At 37.6% G+C, this 17435-nt stretch overlaps 1 protein-coding gene across 1 annotated transcript in view; it reads right to left on the minus strand.

The window, feature by feature from the left end:
• The window catches only part of LOC132145192 (SH3 and multiple ankyrin repeat domains protein 1-like), a 120299-nt gene extending 104302 nt beyond the window's left edge, over window positions 1-15997 (minus strand). The window contains exons 1-2 of the mRNA XM_059556007.1: window positions 15596-15997; window positions 15323-15358 (exon numbers count right to left, since the gene is read on the minus strand). The gene's annotated coding sequence lies outside the window, so the exon portion shown is untranslated. The remainder of the gene's footprint in view (window positions 1-15322; window positions 15359-15595) is intronic.
• Window positions 15998-17435: the final 1438 nt, after the last annotated feature.

A 17435-nucleotide genomic window follows, 5' to 3' on the forward strand; every position in this document is an offset into this window, starting at 1 on the left:
CATGCAGGTTTGCAGCAACTTAAGGATAATAAAATGATGACAGAATTTTTATTTTTGGGTGAACTATCCCAATAATAACCTCTAGATTTCGACTGTAGTCCAATCAATCTAGTCCAGTTTGTCTCATGAATATGTAATGACTTAAACAGCCGTGTGGGAAGTGCCATGCATAAATAAATTAGGTTTCTATTTGGATTTAGCAAAGAAAACAGACAAAATGGATGCATTAAAGTTATACGTGTTAAATAACACGATGTTATGCAATCAAACTACCTCCTCTTATTTGTCAATAAACTCTCCTGGCCTTTCTTTTTCTTGCCTGTATGTCTGAAAAGACACCCTCAAGCGAACTTTGGATCTGTGCGGTCCACAAAGGCTTCACTGACTCAGCTGTTGTGGTCAGTGTGTAGGTTTTCTAAGCTAATGCACTGAGGCTTGTGTTAAAAACAGAGCTAATGGGCATGGATTATACAACTAGGAAGAACTTATTAAATCCTACGCAAGCTATCATAAAAGCTAACAAAAGGATCAGACACATCATATGCCCACAACAAATCAAATCAACAAAGTAAAAAAAAAAAATAAAAAAAATGGTTTTCTTATTCTAGGGGATTACAAATTAATGCTCAGACAGCTACAGTATATCCTAAAGGGAGAAAAGACATTTGAAAAAATACTAGTCTTGACAGTCTGAGGTAAATCAAAGAGAAAAATAAATCTCAGAAAAGACAAAAAACGAGTGAAATCAACCTCAAAATCCTTCACACGCACAAACCACTGCATTATTGAGGTGTTTCCAGTAAATCCCTTAAATGCTAGCAGAAGATGTGGTTGTGTATTTTGTCGACTCACAATCTTTTTCCATTAATACTGATATTTTAATCATTTCTTTGCAATAGCTCTTTAAACTGAAGAGATCTCAGTTTCTCTTGTTATTTTATCTTGAGGTGGAGTATTTGGTTTGCAAATAGATGTGTTTTAGAGTTAAAAAACGAAATGGAAAATTTCCTCTCAGCCAGCAATTGGTTTGCAAGGAAAACAAACTGATTTTCCAAACCTCCACAAAAATATGATGACATACTTGGGTAAATCACAGCTGTATTAACATGTCAAATAAAGCTGGTTTAGTGTGTTTCCTCCAACTGATGGTGTTTGACAGAATTGCAACAGTTCAGGCTGTGGTTTCCTGACAGAAAGCACTGCTGTTTTGCCACGGCTCCCTCAGGTGCAAGCCAAGCTGATTTGGCATTTTGTGAGGGACATATTTTGCCATGATGCAGTCGTCAGAGGGATTTGAGTGAGCAAACACAGGATTGAAATGTCTCTGTGTGTCTGTTTCAGAGAGATGGCTGAGAGGGAAGGCGGGACGAAACTGGATCAGTGGAGCTTGCACTCTGACAAGTACATGCTTTCTCTTCCTCGGCGAAAGTGCAATTCACACACGCACTACAGATGTCAAAATTCAATTCCACAAACACAGGCCAAACCGAGCACTGATACTGTAATAAAACAAAATGGAAAAGATTATGACACTGTATCACAACTTTTTTTTTTTTTTTAAGCTGTGGAGGCACAAATCCCACATTGTACTTTTTTTAAGTTGTAAACTTAAGTTGAAGTATGTTTTATAATAAAATACTATTTCTTTTTACTTAAAAAAATGTTCACATTTAATTTACCGTTACTTGCTTTATTTGTAATTGAAATGTACTAGCAGTTTCTGAGTGACGTTTCATCTTCGAAGCACTGACATGCTGACTGCATCGTACAACAAATAAAACAAAATTTTTATAACTTTGACATTAATCGAATAATCCAAAAATACTCCATTCCTTGTAGAAAAATAAAAAGAAACTCATTTTACCTACCAATTACTTAATATTAGACATGTTCAGCATTCATGTTAGTGCATGATTTTCACACATTACAAAACATTTACCATTGCTAAAACTGTTATGTGTTATGAAATAAGTGTGACTGGTATGAGTTATGAAATAGCATATAAAATGTTAGTTTTTTTGTTATTATTAAACTTATTACTTCATATAAATACTGATTGTTAATTTAGTTAATTTCGGATTACAAAGATTACAGAAATCATAATATAAACATGTAGCCTACATTTAATTTCAAATATAAAATTAAAAGAAAATAATTTAATTAAATATTTAAGCACCTTTCTTCATTGAACGTGTTGAAAATGCTGTATTTTGTAGGAAAGCATATGACACACACATAAACATGCTCGGACGAGTTGAGCCATCCATCAAACAGATGAAAGTTGTGACATTTGCCAAGTATGATAACCCATACTCAGTATTGGTGCTCTGCATTTAACCCATCCAAGTGCACACACACAGCAGTGAGAAGTGAATACAATCAGGGGTTCAGTGCCTTGCTCAAGGGCACTTCAGCCATGGGTATTGAGGGTGAACGAGCACTGTTCATTCACTCCCCCCACCCAACTACAAGACTTGAACCTGCAACCTTCAGGTTACAAGTCCAACTCTCTAACCATTAGGCCACAGTTGACCCAATCTAGTTGCTGTCACTTTCTAATATTCAATGCTCCAAACCAGCCAGTGACACATCATCCTCCTCAATGGGATTTGACAGATTGAGTTGCAGTATCAAAACTTTAACCATCAATTTAAAACCACCACATATTTTAAACTGACAATACGAAGAATGAAAGGACATACAAAATACTACTTTGTATTCTTCAGTGTATATTATTTGTACCCTCCATTGCTAATTTAAAATTATTGTTTTGTATGTTGTAATATTGTGCATTTTGTCATTTGTCACCTTTCTCTTTTTTTCCTTTTCTGTTTTTTTTGCAGCACCTTCTGAGCATAAATTACTGTGTAGAAGTGTCATATTGGGTAAATGATAGTGACTTGACATTTAGAAGGCAGGGTCAATATTACACAGGGTGCTGATGTCACTTATGTGAAGCTTGGTATTTAAAGGAGTTCTGTGGGCAGCTTTCTAACCACCTTCACCGGAATCAATAATAAATATTCCTGCCGGCCCTCAAAAAGACATGACCACCATAAAACATCAATGGCATGTTGAAGGTATAATCTTGGTCAGATTCCCACTGTCCTATTCTGGATGCCATGGAACAATGAAAAGTCTCTTTATATTCCTTTAAAAAAGGCAACAAAAGGGGTTTTGCAGTGCAGAAGAACCATTTTGGGTTCCTCAAAGAACATTTTAATCGTCTGAAGCACCTTTTTTTCCCACTATAAAAACCTTTTGTAGAATTGAAAAATTCTATGGATGTTAAAGGTTCTATATGGAACCACAGATGCCAATAAAGAATCTTTACTTGTACTTGAACACATCAAAACCTTCATTCAACAAATTCTCACTGCGTTCAAAATCATTAGCTTAGCATCTATCCATAAATAGTTTAACATAAAGAGAGATAAGAGTGGCTTTTATCTCAGCTACATGTTTTTTTACGTGCATTAATCGTTATTCATTAACATACACTAACCATTACCTCTAAAAGCTTCTGCCTTTGATAGTTAATGACAGCAGCCTTGATATTCTCAATTAATTTTAGTGGAGAGTGTCAGATGGAAAACAGAGAGAATAGCATCAAGATGCTGAAGCTTAAATTTGACTTTGTGTGTTCTAATTGTGGATGAAAGGGGAAACCAACACACAAGGAATCATCTTTATATCGTTCTAATCTATTCTATATAGGCCAATCAATATGGCAACAATTCAAACAGCACTTCTCTTCCCCCTCCCTCTCCTCCAGGGCCCTCAGCTTCGACAATACGTGTGCACGCTTCAACTCCTATCTGTGTTTGCATTTTAAATTATTCAAAGCAATAAAAAGAACTGAAAAGACGCTTAACATTCCTCCAGCTTTCACAAGAATCCAAATCCGCAGCTGTCACACAAAACTGCACATTCTGCTCAAGGAAACATAGGGATGCGTGCTCCCAGGATACTGCTAAATGATGCGTATGACTGAAATGATAAAGTGCCATTTCACGACAGCATTGGGGTTTTTTTTTTACATCTAGAAAGATGCATGGAGAAACATCTGAAATGTTTTTTTTTTTTAAATCCCAAGAATGCAGTACAAAGCACAATTTTACTGAATCTCCTTACTGTACTGTTAACATATTTAGTGTAACTCAATAAATCATATTATTGATTCTGTAAAATCACTTTCTAATAATCTCTTTTGATGGAGACACAACACAAGTGATGCTGGTTCTTAGCTCTAATCTCTAAGACTGTGATCAATTAGGGTGCTGCAGTCAATGGTCCATGGCTGTTTTGAAAATAAAGCAATAATCTGGCAATAATGCATTTGAGGGGTGTGAATAAAATCAATCCTGTCTAGTGTGGAAGCTTTCTGCTTTCAAATGTTAATGTGATGATTATGGCCATCATTACGTAGTCTTCTTTCCTAATTACCAAAGCTCTGGAGAATCTGCGCTCTGTATAACATAAGAGCAGCCACCTGGACAGAGTGTGAAGAGCCAACATCTCTGACCTTATGTTGAAAGGAAGCCAGAAGTCTTAAGCCTTGATATTATGGAAAAAATATTTAATCCATTGTGTCTGTGAGAAAAGCTTAAAGAAATACATTGGGTTTAATACAAGCTTTCAATCAGCAGCAAATCAGTGAGAGTGACTTACAACAAATGTGAAGGGGGCCAGTTTCACTTTCAATGGTGTAGCCACAAGACTTATAGGGGTCATATGACATTGCTAAAAAAGAATATTATGTTGTGTGTTTGGTGTAATGAAATGTGTTTATGTGGTTTAACATTAAAAAACACATTATTTTACACATACTGTACATTATTGTTTCTCCTCTATGCCCCGCCTTCTGAAACGTGTCAATTTATACAAAGCTCATCTTTCTGAAAAGCAAGGTGTGCTCTGATTGATCAGCTATCCAGTGTGTTGTTATTGGCTGAACCAACAAAATCCTTTACAAACGAGGCATTTGTTGCATCCAGTGGGGACATAATTACTGATTATAATGTGTTTTTAAATGTTGCGTTGCATCGCGTCGCATAAACATAAAACCATGTCTGCATTTGTGATTGGAGGAACGACCAACAACAAGCGCTACTCTACACTGCTCAAAACTCAGTTTGAATCATCAGTGGCAAATCCTTCACATATGAAAACATACAGCCTGTGTGTCAGCATTATTTGTCAGAACACCGGCATTGTTCTCTCCCACTCTCCCAGGAAACAGTCCTCTGTAAAATGTGCTGCACGCATCTGAATATTTGGGTTGATCTGTCTTGTAAATACAAGTTAACCACTGATTTCTAGTCGTGTCCTCTTTTGGAAGGCCAAACAAAGAAGCTTTGCTTTCACAACGAAACACACAGCGTTTTCATGACATGGGGGCAACAACAATACTACAGCGAGTTAGAGTTAGAGTTAAAGTTACTCCTTTCTTTGCGTGAACATTTGTGCGATGTTATGCAAATCTTCCCACATCATGACGTAGACATGTGGGGTGTGTTTAAACGAGGCATTTTACGAGGGCCTGGAAAATTCTTAACTTTTATAAATAATATCTCTTTGGGTTTGAGACTTTGCAACTTTAGGGATCTTATTTCATCACAAACAGCTTGGACACTCTAAAGAGAAAGGAAAATTTTTTATCACATTATATGTCCCTTTTAAAAAGCTGGCATTAACATGATTTTAGTACAAAATATTGCTTAGTAACATTTTCTCTAAAGTTATCTTAAACTATACAACTTTGTTGCCATTATAACATGTTAAAACTGATGATAAAAATGATGATATACTTTTATAAAAAAAAAGTATAACCTTCACATTTCTGCTTTTAAATGCTTAAAAATGTACTTCCATTGTAGGTGTTTTTTTAGGAAATCAACGTCATGCCAAGGGCTGTCAATTGTGGTTATGCACAACAAACTTCTGTATTGTGTAAAACAGGTCTACTGCTTCTGGTTCAGGTATGTGAACCAGATGTGTATGTGCTTCATTAAATATGGAGCAGTTATACTCAAGATGCCTTCAAAGGAGCTACCAAAGATGAGCCTAAACTGTCCTTCTCATAGAGTGATATCTAAAAGTGTTTTTTTTTTTTTTTCAAATTATTTTTCTTACTATCATTCAGACATTAAAACCCAATAAAAAGCCAACAACAAAAAGAAATATGCAGCTTAGCTGATTGCCTTCATTATCACCGTCAGTTCATGCTGCTATTAATATTTGTTATATTATTTCTCTGAAAAACAGATGCGATGAGACCAGTTTTCCATTTTGGTCAAGTGGCATATGCCCCATTGAACTTGAATATTGAATATTTTGAACCCCAAAATATTTCTTTAACTGTTTAGACAGAACTTCAGACACGAGAAATGAAAAGATGTTTTCAGCTAAATGGAGCACTGAAAGTTGCAAGTTTATGTTTGTTTGTGTGCGTCAAAGTCTGCCAGTGTACATGCAGTGTACATGCACCCTACCGCGGGCGGCTGATTAGTTAGGGAGGTTCTGTCATATATCATTCCCCATTCATAGAGCCACCACCCTCCAATCTTTCTATAAATACAACCAGCAGCGCCTCCATTATTAATGCACACAGCCACTCCAGCCAATCACGCCAATCTTTGCTGAATCCATCATCCCAAGCTGAACGGCACAATCTCCAGATGCCTGCCTGTCTTGATGACCCACCCACAGCTTTCTGAATAAGGCCTGCAGCTACGCACAGGCTGTAGAAGAGGATCAAAACCAGGATCCTGGGGTGGATGAAGGTCTGGCTCATTCACCATAATCTTTTAGAAATGGGATGAACGGATGACTGAGCACATAGTGCGGGAAATATAACTGCTCTGACAGACCTGAGGACACATCATCCCATTGCTGCAATGTGAGAGAGCATTACAGTCATTTCTACCATTTAGACCTCTTTTTTTGTTATTTTTTCAAAATATTATTATATTATCTGGTCAGTCTCTTGAGATTAAAATCTCAATATGTCTGATGGCAGCACAAAACATTACAACAATACCAACAACAAAGAATTATGTGTAAAGAAATGTGACTAACTGTATAAATGCCAAAATTACTGCTTAAAAATCTTTGACCTGAGTCCTAAAACAATTTAAAGGCACTAGGGTTTGAAGTGTAAAAAGTGATTAGGACAAGACCCTGACTCTGGGCAGCCTGCAGCAATATTACTGTAATATTAATACTGAAGCAAGCTGTCTGAGGTCATTTTCAGTACAATTGATAACTAAGAGGCAAGGCCACGGCAGTTGCATTTGTATTAAACGAGAGAGCAATGAGATATGAGAGACATCAAAGTAGTGCCAGTTTCACTTACTCAGATGAGCGGTGAATAGATAATGGCAAATAATACGAAATACCTGACAGATATATGCTGTAATTTACCAAATACTCCAGAAAGCCCCACAATAGTGATAAGCATCATGACACTATACATAATAATGCTATACATGATAAATCTGCAGATACAACAGGTAGGTCACTGCCACATGTTCATAAAAAGATGTGTAAAATATGACTCAAAACTAGGGCTTGTTAAAACGTGATGCAAGTGCACAGATGGACTCTTGTTTTCTTATAATTTATGCTGTCACATATTGCTCATCTCTTCAGGCTATTAGCTATAGGCTTGAACATGCACCTGTTTTGGTGAAAGAAGAACTGTTATGAATCGTTTTCGATTTTCTTTTCTCAAATGGAAAAAAGAAAGAAAAAATGGGCCTATACTACAGGTCTATCCTTGTATTCTTGGTAAACACATATCAACAGTGTTCCCACGTTCCAGGAAAGCTTGAAAATGTCATTGAAAATGTTCTAGAGTCAATATTCATTTTTAAGTCCTGTATTAACTCCAGTGACTTCCAAAACACTTGTTTTTGAAGACACTTGTTCAATGAAGCCAGACTCATATTGATTCTAAATATACAAAGTTCTGTCATCATTTACTCACCTTCTATTTGTTTCAAACCTGTATGAGTTTTTTCCTTCTGCTGAACACAAAAGAAGATATTTTAAAGAATGTTGGTATCCAAACAGTTGACGGTAGCCATTGACTTCTAATAGAATTTTTTCTAAGTCAACTGTTTGGTTACCAACATTCTTCAAAGTATCTTATTTTGTGTTCATACTTGTTTAGAATAACCGAAGGGTGAGTAAATGATGACAGTTTACACTTTTGGGTGACCTATCCCTTTAAGTACCCAGAAAAATGCTAAAAACAATCAAAAAGACAAAAATCAGAGGTCAAATTCTAAATAAACATTAACAAATTGAACTTATTACACAAAATAATAGGTGATCTTATAAAAATTTCCATGCCAACTCACAGTGCAACATTAACCTAAAAAAGGACATTACTGACTGGAAGGAAGGACCGCTTTAAAAGCCTATTGATCTAGTTGTTGACTTGAGCTGACACTGCCACCACAGCTAAGCTGAAGGTTGATTGATGGTCTGTGTGCGCCTGACACTGATAAACTGAGACAAACCTGCCAGCATATGAGGAAGTACATCTGCAAATTTAGCATAGCTGCTGCAATGTACGCTGAAGTATGTGGCCATTAGACTTGCAACAGATGAGCAGAGACTGAAGGATAGCAGACATGCATCACTGGCCTCCAACGAGCTATTCATCAAACAATGCAGTGGATCACACACAGAGTTAATCTGTTTGGCACAACTCTAAAACACGTTCCTAATAAACAAACCGGATAGCGTCATTTGCCTTAATGGAATTCAGTCTTCCAGGATCTGCAGGGATGAGCTATAGCCATTTTTGCACACTGATATTCTCATCAGAAGCTGTGTTGCTGTGTTATACAACTGCAGAAAAGCAAGCATGGCTGGATTACTACAGGTTTTGTGTGCAACTATATGATTGTGCAAACAATGTGATTTTATGCAGAAGTATTCATGAGTAATTGATTGTCTCCCGTCTTCATTAAGCAGGTCTCAGCAGCATAATCCCTCTGAATGAAGATGAGCGCTTCTTAGCCACACACCAACATACTGTTGCTCATTCTTCATTGCAGTTTTGATCAGCTAACACAAAAACACAAGTTAAACATGTTTGTCCATTTGCCTGATGTGGTTTACTGATTGATAATAGACTGAATGATATTACGCATTCTGAGAAGGGTGAAATATTTGTACGCTTAAAAGTCTTTAGAGGCTGCTACATCGATTAAAAAAATCAGTCAGTGTTTATACAGCAGTGGTTCTCAACCTTTTTGACTCCAAGGTTCCCAAATTTTCCACAACTACATTAGAAGGTCCAACTTCAAATTTAAAAAAACTTCAAAACTCAGTACTTCAAAGAAAAAGATTGTTGGGGGGGGGGCATCTTGATTTTTAGTAACAGGCAACACACGGAGCAGGGGCCTTAACATTTTTGATGACAAAAAGCCCAAAATATAATGTGATCAAATTTAATTGAGTAATTAAATTTGTTTGAAAATTTGTTTGGTTTGATTATTCTTGCTATTTCTACTACCGGTACTATTTATGTATGTATGTATGTATTGATTGATTGAAATCAATAACAACACAGTACAAACATGTTCTTGCCTTAAGTCACTGATTCAGAATTTTATGGTTTGGTTTAGCAGGAAATTTCATGTATCCATCAACTTATTCCAATTCACAATTTGAATATTTTCGGGTCATATATGTCTCGTAGGACATTCTTACTTAAGTGACTCTTGTTGTAACTACATAGATATGCTTAGACACAAAAATACATAAGACATATGTTTGCACATCTATATGCTGATTGATTTTTATTTTTACTGTAATTATAAAACAATGGCTGTCAATAAAATGTAATGTAATTTTCTATAGACACCCTAGCAGACCTCAGTTTAAAACCCCTTGATATAGAGTATTACATTTACTCCTAAGAGTCGTCTTACTGAACCTGAACATCAACACTTAATAAATGAGCATAAGCAGCGAACCGGTCCATAGAAAAGTCAATATGGGGCATAATGCACTGCCACGGCAGTTTAAAACTGCTGTTCTGGGCCAACCGGCTCACCACCACTCCTTCTGAATCTAAAAATAGCTGTACTTTGATGATGCACTGGTGACTGCTGGGAAAATTCATGCCCCACTCCCCCTCTTTTGCTGCATCCCTCTTTCCCTCTCAATGGTGCAATTAGCAGTAATACACTGGGATCCGGTCCACAGAATTGCAGGAGACTGCGGCCAATCGCTCAGATCAATTGGCATCAGTAAGCATATACTCATGCAGCGAGCAGGAACGAAGAACAGCAGCATGCTACCATCTTTCTCTTGCATTTTTGCAGTGAAGCAACGGGGGGGGGGGGGGGGGGGTTTAGAGAGTGAGTGAGTGAGTGAGTGACTGATGATGTCCTCTGAGATTTAACAAAGGGATTCTGTTCTACTTATGTGCATACACACGCTCAACCACTGCTGTGAGAGACACCCCAATGCCCTGTGCTCACACCAATGGCGACATCATCTCATGCTGACTCTGCTTGAATTTTCAAAGTGCTAGACCAATCTCAGCATCAGGACTTGTGTTTAGGTCTTTCATCAGTCACATGGGGAAACAGCTCTGTCAGTACAAGGGGGCTTTGGCACAACACTCCTATTCTGCCAAAGCCAGATACGACCAGAGTGCATGACACCTGTCCCTATATAACACTCCAGCAATCAAAAACTATTGATCAACATCAACCTCCTTGCCTGAGAAGACCAGCTTAAAACAACATTGTCTTGGTTTGGTGCTTATCTAGCTGGTGGACCAGCAATGTTATGCTATTTACCTGCAATTAAGGCTGGTTATCAAGCCCTTACCCTTTGATGAAGATAGTTGACCCAGAAAGTTTTGCTAAGATAAAAAAAAAGACTGGTGGGTACACCAGCAAAGCAACATCCAATTCTGAGGGACAGAAATCAAAACAAAAATAATGCAAGTTGCATTATCAGATAATTTACACCATAAAACCAGGATGACTATATTCCAAATATTACATTTGAAGGAATAGTTCATCCCCCAATAACTGCAAATTCTGTCATCGTTTGTGCATTCATGTGCCGTTTTAAATCCTTTTAAACAAAAATCCTTCTGCAGAACACATATTTTTTGAAAAACGCTGGGTTTCAAACAACATTGGAACCCAATGAATTTCATTTTAAGGATAAACACACACACACACACACACACACACAGAAAAAAATAAAGCAAATGCAGATTTATGCCATGACATAGCATGAGGGTAAGGAAATTTCAAGGACAATGATCAGATTTGTATATGTATGCAAAAATTTATCTGCTGAAATTATAGAAGCACTTAAGTGTTCATATAGTGTTTTAAAAAGACATTGTTTTAGTCAGACAGAAGATGAACTTTTAATGAGCATATAATGCACTGAGCTTGGCACAGTTTCTTTCAATCCACAGTGAGATTTGTGTTATAAAAACTTCAAATGCTGCTACTAAACGAAAATAGAGCTCCAAAAGAAAAATCAAGCTGTACTCTGTTTTTGGGTGATGCCTCAGAGCAGCAGTAGATCTCCTCTGTCCTTGAGCCCACAGGTATGGCCACCAAAACCCTGTCATTGTCATGACAATCAGTGTGCACTTTTCTCAGTAAAGCCTTTATGTGACACAAAACTTGTCAGTGGAAAACCACTTGTCCACGGCACAGTAAAAAAAAAAAAAAAAAAAATGTAAGCCAAGCAAAGTGCTTCTACTTTGGTGAAGAAAGTGGTGAGAAAAATGTTACGCAACATAACTTTTTATAAAAGCAATGTAACTTTGTCATGCATTAGTTTTACAAGTAACTTGTTTTTACCGGACACTGTTAAGCACTTTGGTCAACCATGGTCGTTTTTAAATGTGCTAAATAAAATTGAGCTGAACTTCGCCCAAAACTAGTCATCGGCCCAAACGCCAAAGAGAGACACACTCAAGGCAAAAGAGCGAGAGACAGATGGAAAGTGGAAAAGAGGAGTTTGGGGAGGTAAGAGAGAAAGGACAGAGCTGAAGTAGGCCAGAGCACAAGGGAGACCGTCTGTCCCAGATCAGTCCTTTACCGCGAGCAGAATGAGAGAAGGAGAAAAAACGTGAGCGGAAGTGCGTAAAACGACTGGGCTAAATCCTGAAAGCTTGAACTCTGCCCCTCAAGAGCCTACACAGTAAATATTAGAGGAGGGAGAGATTCACCATCTTCAACTGTTGGGCAAACACACACACAGAGAGAAAAGGATGAAAGGGCAAGAAAAACTCACTGATTGTACAGGGGACAGAGAAGTAAAGTGCTTAAAGAGTGTAAGAGGAGGACGGTAAGTGGTCGGGAACAGCAAAAAAGCCAGGATGGAACTGAGAACAAACACAACCTGATAGAAGTTGAGTAAAATGAACAGGAATGAAACAGTGAACACTATATCAGGCCTCCACGCTGGCCTAATTCACACAGATCCATTGGTATCGATCCATGCTGGCCAGGTAGCGCCCACTGCCTCGATTCATTAGCTTAGACAGGCAAATGTGATATTAGAAAACGCTCAGGATGGAAACGTGTGTTGAATGCCATATTTGTATCTACTCATGTCGAGTGGAAGGGTGTCAGTGGCGTTCTAGTTTCCCAATTTATTAATGGCCCATTCCATGTGGCTAATTTTAACTCTCTTTGTGTGCCTTTGTCTGATTATCCACTCTGTCATCCTATTTCCCCCAAAGCGAACAACTCACACTACACCAGAACAGACTCTATGTGTATGTGTGTGTTTAAGGGAAGACATAGAGAGTGTGAGAAAAGAGAGCGGGTGACAGTTGTGACAGCATGTGACTGAGGAAGAAATGTTGTATTGCATGCAATGTTGGCAACACCATTCTGCCATAATGTCTGTGCCAGGAAAACAGATCTGGAAGTTTTTGCTTCGCTTATCCTATTATTGGCAAATATATATATATATATATATATATATATATATATATATATATATTATTTTTTTAACATTTTTGTTTGTGAAGAAATAAACTTTTTTACAACTCTGTACATTTTTCCTTCCTTTTTTTTTACTGCAAAAAAAAAAAACATTTTCTTAATCAGTATGCTTGCTATTGGAAAATTTCTTGCTATTTAAATTTTAAATTTAAACAAATTTAGGGATGTGACTTATGCTTCAATGACTTAAGCTTAGTAAAATCAAGAAAACATCCTCTGAAAACAAGTCTTATTAGTTTTAAGAAAATTGTATTATTTTACTGGGAAAATATTCATTTATTTAGCAATTCTTTTTTTTTTTAATATTGTCTTTATTCTCATGTTCTTCATTTTTAACAGCTGGTAGAAGTAATTATCCATAGATCTTCATTTCTCTTTGGCTTCATTGCTTCTTTATCCCTCCCCCATGTTATTTCTCTCTCTCTCTCAATAACTGGCTAGAAATACATATATCATGTAATTATGGGTACCCGCAGCAAAGACCTGCAACAATTTCCCTCTTCTGAGCACAGACAATGTATCAGAGGAGGATATACGCGAAAAACAAAGGCTTCTAATAATAGATTCAGCAGATAATGGCAGGGGACAGTCCCAAACTAAATCAACACACACTCTCGGGAAAGCAGCACACTGAGACTCAAGATCTCTTCACATCCGTGCAGAGGAGAGAATGTTTCCTTGTTGGTTCACTTGTGTGCCACTTCTAGCCTGTGAGATGAGGAGGTGGCTGTCTAGTTAAGGGGCATTCAGTGGGTTGTCTGAGCAGCAGTGTGTCTGTGGGCGGAGAAGAATCTGTAGCGAATTGTGTGATTATGGGAATCACCTGAAAAGTACCTAGCCTACTTATATTCACAACATTTTATAATAATTATTAACCTGGAATAAATGGCATGTATTAGATAAACGTTATAAAATCAGTTTTTTTTCCCCACCCAAATGGGTATGATTTGCTTTCTTCTTTTGAAAGCAAAAGGTGACATTTTTAAGACTATGTTTCTATGTTCGGTTACACACAGAAATACACTTAATGGATACAGAAGCTTTTAAGCTTCAAAAAGAACACAAAAACATCATAAAAGGGGTCCATATGACTGTCAGAGGTGTAATGACATGCATCATCTGACGTTATACAATAGTTCTGTGTGACAAAAAGATAAAAGACCTTAAGCTGCTATTCATTTAAAACATTGACATTTGCTCTCACTCTCCTTGGCGTGTTTGTGGATTCGTGATCACATCAAGTCAGATCTTTTTTAATGAATCGGTTGATGCGCTTCACAAAACCCTGTGGTATTGATTTGTGCACAAAGATTGTCATTAAATAATAACCTAAATTTTGGTCTGTACTAACAAAGCTTTTGCAAGGGTTTATAAGACATGGAATATAGTGCATTAGTCGTATGGACCACATTCAGTGGTGCTTTTTGAATCATCAGTTCAATATAATTACATGGAAAGGGTGACCAGTATAATATTCAGTATTGCACCCTTTGTGCTCCACAGGATAAAGACATAAAAATCTGAAATGACATGAGAGTGAATAATTGATGACAGAATTTTCATTTTGGGTGAACTATCCCTTTAAAAGCCTATTCTGTCATTCACTGCATATGCTTATAAGAAAAAAAGACAAAAGGCAGTGTACAGGAAAGAAAACTGGTGTGGCATTTAAGAGATGTAATCATACGAGAGAGCTGCCACACTTTCAGATCAGTCCGTTAGCACCGCTCCGTGAGTAAGAACATGCCAATGTATGTGGGTGGGTGTGTTTCAGGGTGTGACAGGATACTGCATATCGGGCTTCTCCATTTAAAATACAGAGGAGAAAAAAACACATTGCACTCTGTACAAGGAGCTGATTTGTATCATTTAATTGTCATTATGATAATCTTTCTATGCCTAGCTCTTTCTCTCACAGCAATGCCAAATATATATCCAGAAAAACTTACTAAATTCTGATTCAGTATTCACCTATTCTTTTTGTACACCTCTTGTTTTAAGCGAACCTCTGTCTCTTTAAAGATCAGATTCTTACGCTCCTGCAGCCAAACTACAGATAACAAGCAACACCAGCCCAGTCTGATCACCTCACATCATTCACTCTGTCCAACAGACACAGCGCATGCACGAGTCGCCTTTCCCAAAAGCTCATATTTCTCAACTTTGAATGGCAAACCACCAGCCAGCATCTACACTCATAACCCCTTTCAGGATCCATTCATCACTCATCCTCCGCACATTTTCACAGTCTCCCATTCCATGCACCCCCCTGGCACAGGCGTGAGGAGAAAAGAAGCCTCACTTACTGTCTTGCTGTGGTTGCCTCTATTTGTAGATCCCTCCTTTGTAAATGGAGAGAATGACAGCAGTTATAAAAGAAAGGGAAAATCCAGCAGCTGGTAAAAAAAAAAAAAAAAAAAACGGGGGAGGGGGGGGGGGGGGGGGGTTGGTGGAATACAACAACGGCAAAAAAGAGAAGGAGAGGAGAGAGAGAAGGCAGATAAAACAAAAAAGAAGAAAGAAAAATGAAATGGAGGAAAATAAATCACCGTGGCAACAATTAGGCCTTTTGAAATTACATTTTAGAGTGTGTCCTGCGAGCCGGTGAGCGCTGGGAGCCAATGCATATCCTCAGCGGGCAGACACCGTTCCAGTGGCCGTGCAATAGTAACACTTCTATTTCCTCGGATCCGACAATCGATCTCTCCCTCTCTCTCTCCCTCCTCCCTCCTTTTCTCCCAACCACGTTCAAACAGCCCCGATCGCTCGTTCTCTTTCAGCTGGTTGGTTGGCTTCGTTCCTCTCTCATCCTCTTGTCTCCCTCCCTCCATACCTGCATTTCTCTCTCTCTCTCTCTCTCTCTCAATCGCTTTTGCCCCTCCCCCTCTCCTCCACCGTCTTCTCCATCAGAATCCAGATACAAGGCAGACCCCTCCTTCCCGCTCTCCTTCTCTCCAGCTTTCTTTGATGTTGTGAGGAGTTCTAGACTTTTGGCTGAGGATGAGGAGGAGATGTCTTAGACTATGGAGGTTTCTGAGGATGGCATGAAAGAAGGAGAGAGATGAAATGAAAAATACACCAGGCTACACATTCTGCACAAAGCAATAATGTTAAACTAGGATAAATTCATTACAAGGAAACAAAAGAAAGCAATTCGCAGCATGGGGCGAAGACTACTGAGGAGCACGCGGTAATAGCGGTTTCGTGAACGAGAACACCTTTCAATACGGTCTGCTGAAGAAATTTTGGCTCTGCAGCAAAGGCCAACTGTGTTAAAACATGAATCGAGAACAGAAAATACATCTGTAAGAGAAGAATTTACACTACAAATGCAACATGTTTCTGTCTGAAATGTTTTCTGTAATAACTGTTGTTTGGATTGAATCTGATGGCCTCACTCAAAATAGGTTATCACCCAAGGATATCAGTGAAATTATTTTGGAATTCAGAACTGAATTGAGAATGCTTTTTAATTTCCAAACTCTGTTCCTGAATGTGAATTGAACTAGAATTGCTAGAATTGAGGTGAGAAAATAGGAACTTGAATTGAGGTGCTTATTTTAATTTATGATTAAAATGTTGAAATAAATTAAGAGAAAATATATTTAAGAATAAATCAGGTACTCAAAAATGCCACAGGTGCTCAGGAAAGGGTGAAAATACATATCACCCATACCAACTACATATACTATATGTATATGCATTATAACATATAAAATTAATAATGTCTACCAATTCCACTTCCACTTGTGTGCACTTGGATGGGTTAAATGCAGAGCACAAATTCATGTTATATGAGTTATAATACTTTGCTACATGTCATTTTCACTGTTGTACAGTATGAAATTACAATGATTTTTGATGTTTTACTGTGAAAGAATGTAATAAGTGATATACTTTTAACCATATTATAGATTTGTAATGTTGCTAGAGCCCAATTATGCTCAAAGTTTTGTTGAAACTCAAAAATATTAAATTACAAATGCTAAGATTCTTTATTGTACGTAATCTTATTTTTCAGGTGAGGTTGACCTGGTAAATATACAATTTAAAATAGGAAATTTGACCATAATGTTTATCACCTGATACGGCATGCATTATATGTAAGGCCAAAACATTTCTAAATTTTGGATTTTCTTCAAGATTTTTGCAGTACAGTAGTGCAATAGTGAACATATGATAGTTCTTAACCTGCTATTGTCACAACAAGAAAACATTTCTCCACTGCAAAGTCTTGCCTTTATGGCTCCATAACTTCCTTTCATGTCTCCTGCTACTATATTTTCTTCCTTCAACATTAAATCAATCTGGCTTTTAACCTTCCATCTACAAATTCCGTGTCGTTATCGAGCTTTCATCACATCTACCATCTACTTTGCTTTATAGCATTAGGTGCTGTGTCTCTGAAACTCCCTCATA

The sequence above is a fragment of the Carassius carassius genome, chromosome 1 (assembly GCF_963082965.1).
Source record: "Carassius carassius chromosome 1, fCarCar2.1, whole genome shotgun sequence".
In the NCBI taxonomy this organism is placed as follows: domain Eukaryota; kingdom Metazoa; phylum Chordata; class Actinopteri; order Cypriniformes; family Cyprinidae; genus Carassius; species Carassius carassius.